Consider the following 7,916-nt stretch of genomic DNA (forward strand, 5'->3'; position numbering starts at 1 on the left):
CTTGAAATTAAACCTTATAAGACCTTCGTTCTGCTGAGTCAGCTCATTTCTCTCTTTCCGCAGTTCATCGATAACCTCTTGGGCTCTCTTACAGAACGGTGGATCGATCCATTCTGTAAATTTCAACCTCCTTCATTATTTGGCTTGTTCACATCATATGTGCCAAATTCTGGACACCCCCAAAAACCTTCTACCAAAGTTCCACCGACCCTCCACGGTTTGTTAAACTAAAGGAAAACCGCAATGACATACTTTGTTTGATGGGGCTGATGAAGATGATGAAGAAACCATCTGCTAAGAGATTGATTGATGAATGTGGAATGGAGTGTGTGGCACTTGTAGGTGTGGAAACAACTACATAGGAATCACTCTTTTATAGGGGTTGTGGAAAAGGGTTTTGAGGTAGGGTTGAGGAATATGCATTGTGCTATACAGCTGTATGTGTGTTGTAACCAGTTTCTATCCGTTGTAGGTGTAATACAGCTGTAAACAACTATGAATTTCAAAAATGAAATAGGTGAGTCCAAGACATAACATACCAATGTGAAAACCGCCTAAAAGTCTATACAAAATTGACTATAAAGTAGACATTAGTATGGGGATGAATTCAAGTGCCACTAATGTCACAAGATCTCAATATAGGTCATTAGATATAAACACAACATTGTTAAAACCACCTAACACACCTCTTTCATTCATTACAAGTACGTTTTCATCCTGCCGAACACCCTTACAGCCCCACCGAGCCTAACACCATCATTTAACGTGATTTTCTTGTCAAAAATAGCATAAAAAGGCTTAAACAACCATTTAGAACTAATAAAAATACTTACGAAAATCAAAAACACCTCCTATCAATAAAAAGGTCACACCGTCACGTTATACCATGCACACCCCGTCACGACAGATTCGCCTTCCATAGGACGTGACGTCATTTGTTGGGTTTGTTGTCATGTTATAGTCCGCCTCCATCGTCACGCCGCAGGACGCTTCCCTCGTCACGCCGCAGGACGCTTCCGCCATCACGCCGCAGGACGCTTCCTCCATCGTCACGCCGCAGGACGCTTCCTTTGTCACGCCGTAAGACGCTTTCCTCGTCACGTTTTCGTGTGCGAGGGTTAGCAATTTTTTGCTGCGATAGATAGCCTGTCCGTAAAATTGAACTAGTACTTGTTATACTTCAAGGTGCGGTGTTGTTTTGCACAAATTTGGAATTCTTCTAATGGTCTGATAGATAGCTTTTCTTTTTAGCACGAGATTAATATTAATGTTCGAGTTGATCAGAGATGTTGTTTGAGATTTTTGTTATGATTGTAGTGGTTTCAATGTTCTTTGACGATCCCAATTTTTAATGAAAAACTTCATATAATTATCATTCTTGAAGACCCCCTTTTTAGATAATATCACGATGATTTGTCCATTATTTCGTTTCTAACTTGATCTTATTTTTTCCTCTTTCTTGATTGTTGGGATTAATCTTATTTTGATATCCTTTATTTCATCTGTTGTACTACTATTTTTAGCCGATTTGTATCGACCGTCGATTTAGCTCCATATTCGAAATCATTTCTTTTTATAGCAAAAAATATTGCATTTAGTTTGACGGAAGGCAAAAATACCACCGCAATTGGTAAGGTGTCAGATAATTTATAAGAGTATCCAGTATTTACAAGGATGATCTTTAAAAGATATCCATTTAAAATAAAAAAATAAAAGTAATGTATAAAAAAAATTGTAAGATATATTCACAAAAACTCATGTATTTAGTTCTTAAAAAAATCATATTTATAGATAATGAATATGGGTGTTTATCGGTCCAAAACCGAACCGAATATAACCCGTTAAAACCGAAAACACTCATTTTCTGGAACCGAAAACCAAACCGTACATGTTCGGTTCGGTTCGGGGTTTGGTTCGTGTTAATAGGTTTAGGTTCGGTTTAGACCTAAAAAACCGAATTTATGATTGAAAGACATTAAACCTTCGAAAACCCGAGAAAACCGAAAAGTTTTCCCCTCAATTTGATATTTAAGTCTTAAACGAATTTCTCCACAATTCATTCACCCAAAAGACTAAAACAAAACATGAAACAAATTAAAACATAGTTCTTGTCTTAAAATTCATCCCAGCAATTCAAAGTTTCACTTCTCCCAAAGGCCAAAAGAGTGAAAAAGCCTTCTCCGAATCGTCGTTATAAATTAGAACAAATGAATATATTAGACAATTAATTGAACTAAGCTAAACACACAATACAAATAGTACAAATTCACACCTTCCTAGTTCGAATTAAATGAATATTTTTAAATCGGTTTAAACCGAATCGAACCAAACCGAACCGAACCATATAAATCGAAAATCGAATATTTGAATTTTCAAGAACCGAAAACCGAACCGATTATGTTGGATCAGTTTCAGTTTCCCTTGATTCAGTTCGATTTGACTCAAACCCGAAAAAACCGAACCCGATGAACACCCCTAATAATGGATTATTTTTTATGACACATCTCCTAAATCCTTTAATTTTTGTTTCTATTTTATAATTAGAATCTAAGATACCATTCTTAGATGCTCTAATTGATACATCAGCAGTTGCTACAAAACGACGAAATCAGTAATCCACTCATTGAGTAGGGAAACTGGAAATTGTACTCCGACCATAAAATTCAGGAGAGCAAAAGCAGGGGTAGATTTTAATTTTTTTTCTGCCTTCCCCGCTCTTACAATTAATTTCTTAATCGACTAGTCCATCATGCTTCTTCGTCCATCTACCCTGGCTCTAATTCTTGGCTATGGAAATGCAAGCGGCGAAGGATTTTCTACAGAAGATCGAGGAGTTGGAATCTGCGCATGTTTGCCTCAAAGAAGAAATCTCGAAGCTCCTACTCTCCGAAGCCCTAGCATCAGAGAAAAACAACGTTTTACCCAACGCAAAGAGGAGATATCGGTGTTACTCTGTTTCTCTCAAGGGGACTTCGCCACTTAAGTTGGAGATCGGAGGATGTGAGGATCAGCTCAACTCTGTTTTTTATTTGAACGCCTTGCAATCCATGGGGCAAGCCGTTCATATACTGAATACTGATAATCGCTTAATTTACTGGTAGATACGGTTTAATTTTCTATTCCATCTCGTGCTCAGTAAAACTCTTCAATTATTGTTGATGTTGCGTATGATTGTTGACGCTTGAGCTGGCCTCCTTCTGAACTTGGACCCTGTACTACTACTTTTTTAATTGTTAATGTTGCAGGAATCGAACTGCTGAAATTCTGTATGGCTATAGTGCTGCGGAAGCTCTGGGGAAAAATGTCTTGGAACTGCTAGTTGATTTTGAATACTTTGATCTGGGAGTTAACATTGTAAATCGCGTCAAGATGGCGAGTGCTGGACTGGCTTCTTCCCTGTTAATAGCAAAAAAGGAAGGAAATTTACTATTCTCTTAACCGACACTCCGTTATATGATGAAGACGGTACCATCATTGGCGTAACATGCGTGGCTGCTGATTCAAAATCATTTGAAGACATCAGATATACTCTACCTCATGATTGGAATTCTGGATCAAATGCCCATTTTAGCCGAGTGAGAACTAGTGTTTCTACCCAAACTTGGTCTTGATCCTGACCAGCCTTTACGAGATGCAGTCACCTCAAAAATAACAGATTTGGTTAGTCCTCCAGATTTTGCTTGCATTGGTTATATGTAGACCTCAATTATTTACTCGTTTCCTTGGCATCTGAAATAATAGGCCACTCAAGTTGGCAACAAAGTGAAGTCCAAAATGAGACATGGAAAGAACAATGTGGAGTTTGAGGTTAATAATAATGATTATGGGTCCTTCAAGGCTTCTTTGTTTGGTAATAACGGCGACTTAAGGTCCAATGTAGGTAGTCTAAAGGAAAACGCCGCAACTTTCTTTGGAACATTCTCAAAGACCGGTGAGTTAGCATCCAAATTGATCAAAGACATGGGGGAAGAGAGCGAAGGAAATGCTTCTCTTAACAAGATTACCTCAAAAGCAGAGGCATGGATCAGAAAGAAATCCATAAAATGGCCTTGGAAAGGGAATCAGCAAGAACTTTCAGAGACAGAGTCTCACCAGAGTAGCGATCTAGTGGGCTCTGCTACAAAGTCGGAATATAAGGCCAATGAATGTGGTCATCTTGTTGTAACAGAAGAGCCAGGAACATCATCATCATCATCTTTGTTTACTGTAAGCAGCAAAAACAATGTTAGTAGCATAAGCACTAACACTTCTTGCACTTCTGCAATGAAACTGGACATGGGAATAGATTGCTTGGACTACGAAATATTCTCGGAAGACCTAACTTATAAACAACAGATTGGACAAGGTAAGATTCACATGATTGTAGAGATCAATTTTGAATTTATCAGCGATATTATAATGTTTGATGTAAGACTCTTCAGCATCCAAATAAGAGATGGTTTACCCTTGACATAAAAGCTCATAATCTTCTGTTAAGCTCATAATCTCCATTGAACATCTAAACTTTGCTATATGTGTTTACCATTGTGATTTTGTGTATTTTACTAACTTTAAATCACTAGTAAACTTTCCTTAATATGTGTGCCTTTTTCTAAAACGAGTGTTAAATTGGATCAGAGGAAGTACTAGTTTTCATATGCTTGCAATTTATTTTTATTGTTTTTCGCAGGCTCCTGTGGAACAGTTTATCATGGTTTATGGTGTGGATCGGTATGTTACTTGGGATATGAGCTATAAATTACAGTCAATATATAAGTTAGAGTACTTTTCGTTCTGTTTTAAAATCCGCTTTTGTGGGTGGGGTTGATGTTTTGCAGGATGTTGCAATTAAAGTTTTCCCTGAAGTAGATTATACCGATGATGCTATTCTTTCATTCAGACAAGAGGTAGTATCAACTTTCTGTTATTGTGTTCAAATTTTTGTGAATTTGAAGAGTTTCCTTCATGACTGACTGACTTTTATTTTTTCTTGTATAGTCCATCGTTGATGCAAAAACTTGGTTTGGATAATTTCCTGTTAATATTTTTCTATTTTCTTTATTAAGGTATCCATCATGAAGGGGCTCCGGCATCCAAATATTTTGCTGTTTATGGGTGCAGTATTATCACCTCCGCGTCTGAGCATCATCACTGAATATCTCCCACGGTTTAATTTTAACAATCTAGTTTTATGTTATAGTTCATTTGCTTTATTCTTAGTAGAAGGTGATAATATATGCTTTGCTAAGTTGCGAAATCTCTTTCAGAAAACAGAAGCTGCCAGATCTATTATGTTTGATCTTTTGTCTTAGTGTGATAAAAATGCGTTATGTATAGAGAGAGGGTCTTTACTTGTTTAATTTCATTTTGATGCAGGGGAAGCCTATTCCATATATTGCAGGGAAATAATATTAACAAGCTAGATTGGAGGCGTCGAGTTAACATGGCTTTAGACATAGTTAGTTTATTGATTTGATTTCCTTGTTCTGATTAGGATCAAATTTTACATGACCTCTCATCGCGTGTTTACCATGACATCTGCAGGCTAGAGGAATGAATTATCTTCACCGCTGCAATCCACCAATCGTGCACCGTGATTTGAAGTCTTCAAACCTTCTCGTTGATAAGAATTGGACTGTTAAGGTTTGATCCCATGTTCATATAGCTATACACGCTGGGATTTGTTTTCCAACTAAATCGTGTCATGTTCTGTTTTAATGTTAACAGATTGCTGACTTTGGCCTTTCTCGTATCAAGTACGAGACTTATCTTAACACAAAGACAGGGAAAGGAACGGTACATTATCTGATGTTTGTTCATCTTTCTGAACATTCTCTAGATTTAACCTGCAGAGTTTATTCAACCATTAATGTTCATTATAGCCTCAATGGATGGCACCAGAGGTTCTTCGCTACGAACCTTCAGATGAGAAGTATGTCTTGTAAATATAATTTCAACTTTGATCTTTTATGCACATCTGCGAAGAGATTTTTATGACAGATATATTGGAATTGTTTAGGTGTGACATATACGGTTTCGGAGTTATATTGTGGGAACTAGCAACAGAGAAGATTCCTTGGGAAGATTTCAGCGCAGTGCAGGTGATTGTTTTGGAAGCTAGATTTAGTTTAGTTGTGTATAAACCAGATTCTATCGATGCAGTTCTTGATTTGGTCATGTTTGTGAAATGAACCTGTTGTGACATGATAACATGTTCAGGTAATAGGAGCTGTCGGGTTCAGAAATCAAAGACTTGATATTCCAAGTGATGTAGATCCAAGGTGGGCGGCTATTATAGAGAGCTGTTGGCAAAGGTACTTATTATCTCTGCTCTCTAGCATTAGCATTAGCATCATCATGACTGATATCACAGTTCATAAGGTAATCCTTAATGGAGCTTCTTTTTCTTGAATAGCTGCTTGAATAACTTGAATATCTGTTGTAAATACAATGTTAGTGTGCCACGGACTCGGCCTTCATTTGAGGAGCTGCTAAAAAAACTCAAGCATTTGGCAAAAGAGTATGCTGTTCGACATCAAGCAGCCAGATCTAGCACGGTAGATGTTGCACTGAAAGAACCATATCCATGAATATCACACAGGCAACAGAACAAGAGTTTGACTGCTATGGATAATGGGAAGAACAAAATCATGTAGCTGCTGCCCAATTGAATGAAAGATGTGCAGGACAATCATGTAGCTTGGATGGGCGTGTAAATGTGAAACATAGATAAGAACGGCTTATGTATTCACTGCAAAATCATGTACAATACGTGATATTAGTCTTCACATGTACAAACAAAGTGAGTCTTAAAGAAGTTTAAATGCAAACACCGCCTGATTACTTGCTGAAGTTCACTATTTTCTTCCCTCTAAATTTGCAGTTTGTTGTGCAATTTGTAATTCAGCAGCAAAATACTTGAGCTGAATTTTGTAATACACTGCAAACTAAGTGCATACAAAATGTTGTATAGAAGCTACATAGATGACAAGATACATAAATGTTGTATAGCAGCAACAGCATCGCCTTTGTCCTCCCTCAAAGCTCTCTCTGCAACCTTCCTGTCTAACTGGAATCCAATTCAAAAGTAAACAACCGATGCTTTCATATAATCAATCCCTTACTTCATCCTCATAGCATTGGCATCCGCTTGCGATGAAGCATCAATAGAAGCCATAGCCTTGAAAACAGAAAGAACATTGAAATCAAATCAAAATCAGTTTTCAGTTCGTTGAAGTAACCATCACTTAACCACAAACCGGAGAAATGCTGTTAAATTTCCAACACCAAAAAGATCAAAATCAATTGAGAAAAAGAACTAATAAGAAACTCGACAGGTTACATGATTGGAGATAAGGGAAGGATATGAAAATAGAGTTAAACCTCTTGAACTCTCGTGGAATCCAATTGGCGGTCTTCGACGCGATCAGTTAATCTATCGAATGCTTTGCTCTGCTGCTGCAAGTCTTTCCAGTCGACGACTCGCTCGATTCCTTCGTCTCCAGCCTCCATTGTTGCAATTCTTCTGCTGTCTTTTTCTTCTTCTCTCTATCAAAACCCCAGACTTAATTCCCTCTTGTGGGCAGGGCTAATGAAACCGGAATGGCACTATTGTACATACAAACCGACACGTAAGCCGGCCTCCACGTTAGTAGCCCATCCCTTCAGTGGAGGAGATAAATCTGGAAACAGTGTCATCTGGGGCGGCGCGGGGATTCGAACACAGGAGGAATTAGGCCGACAACCACACTCTCCGCATCCGACCCCACATTTGTCACTCGGCTACCATGCCTGTGGGCAGTAACACTATTGTATTTCAAGACAAATCTACCTATATTTTTCTCTTTTGTTATGTGGAGGTGTGGTGATGTATTACACGTGAAAGTGTAGTGTTTCTATTTTCATATCAACACAAGCGACCCCGCATTATCATAGCG

At 38.0% G+C, this 7,916-nt stretch overlaps 1 pseudogene; it reads left to right on the forward strand.

The window, feature by feature from the left end:
- Positions 1–2,795: 2,795 nt before the first annotated feature.
- Positions 2,796–6,569, forward strand: LOC141250982 (uncharacterized; annotated as a pseudogene).
- The last annotated feature ends 1,347 nt before the right edge of the window (positions 6,570–7,916 follow it).

Source organism: Phyllobates terribilis, unplaced genomic scaffold, assembly GCF_046119375.1.
Source record: "Phyllobates terribilis strain yellow unplaced genomic scaffold, ASM4611937v1 Scaffold_6407__1_contigs__length_44732, whole genome shotgun sequence".
Lineage (NCBI taxonomy): Eukaryota > Metazoa > Chordata > Amphibia > Anura > Dendrobatidae > Phyllobates > Phyllobates terribilis.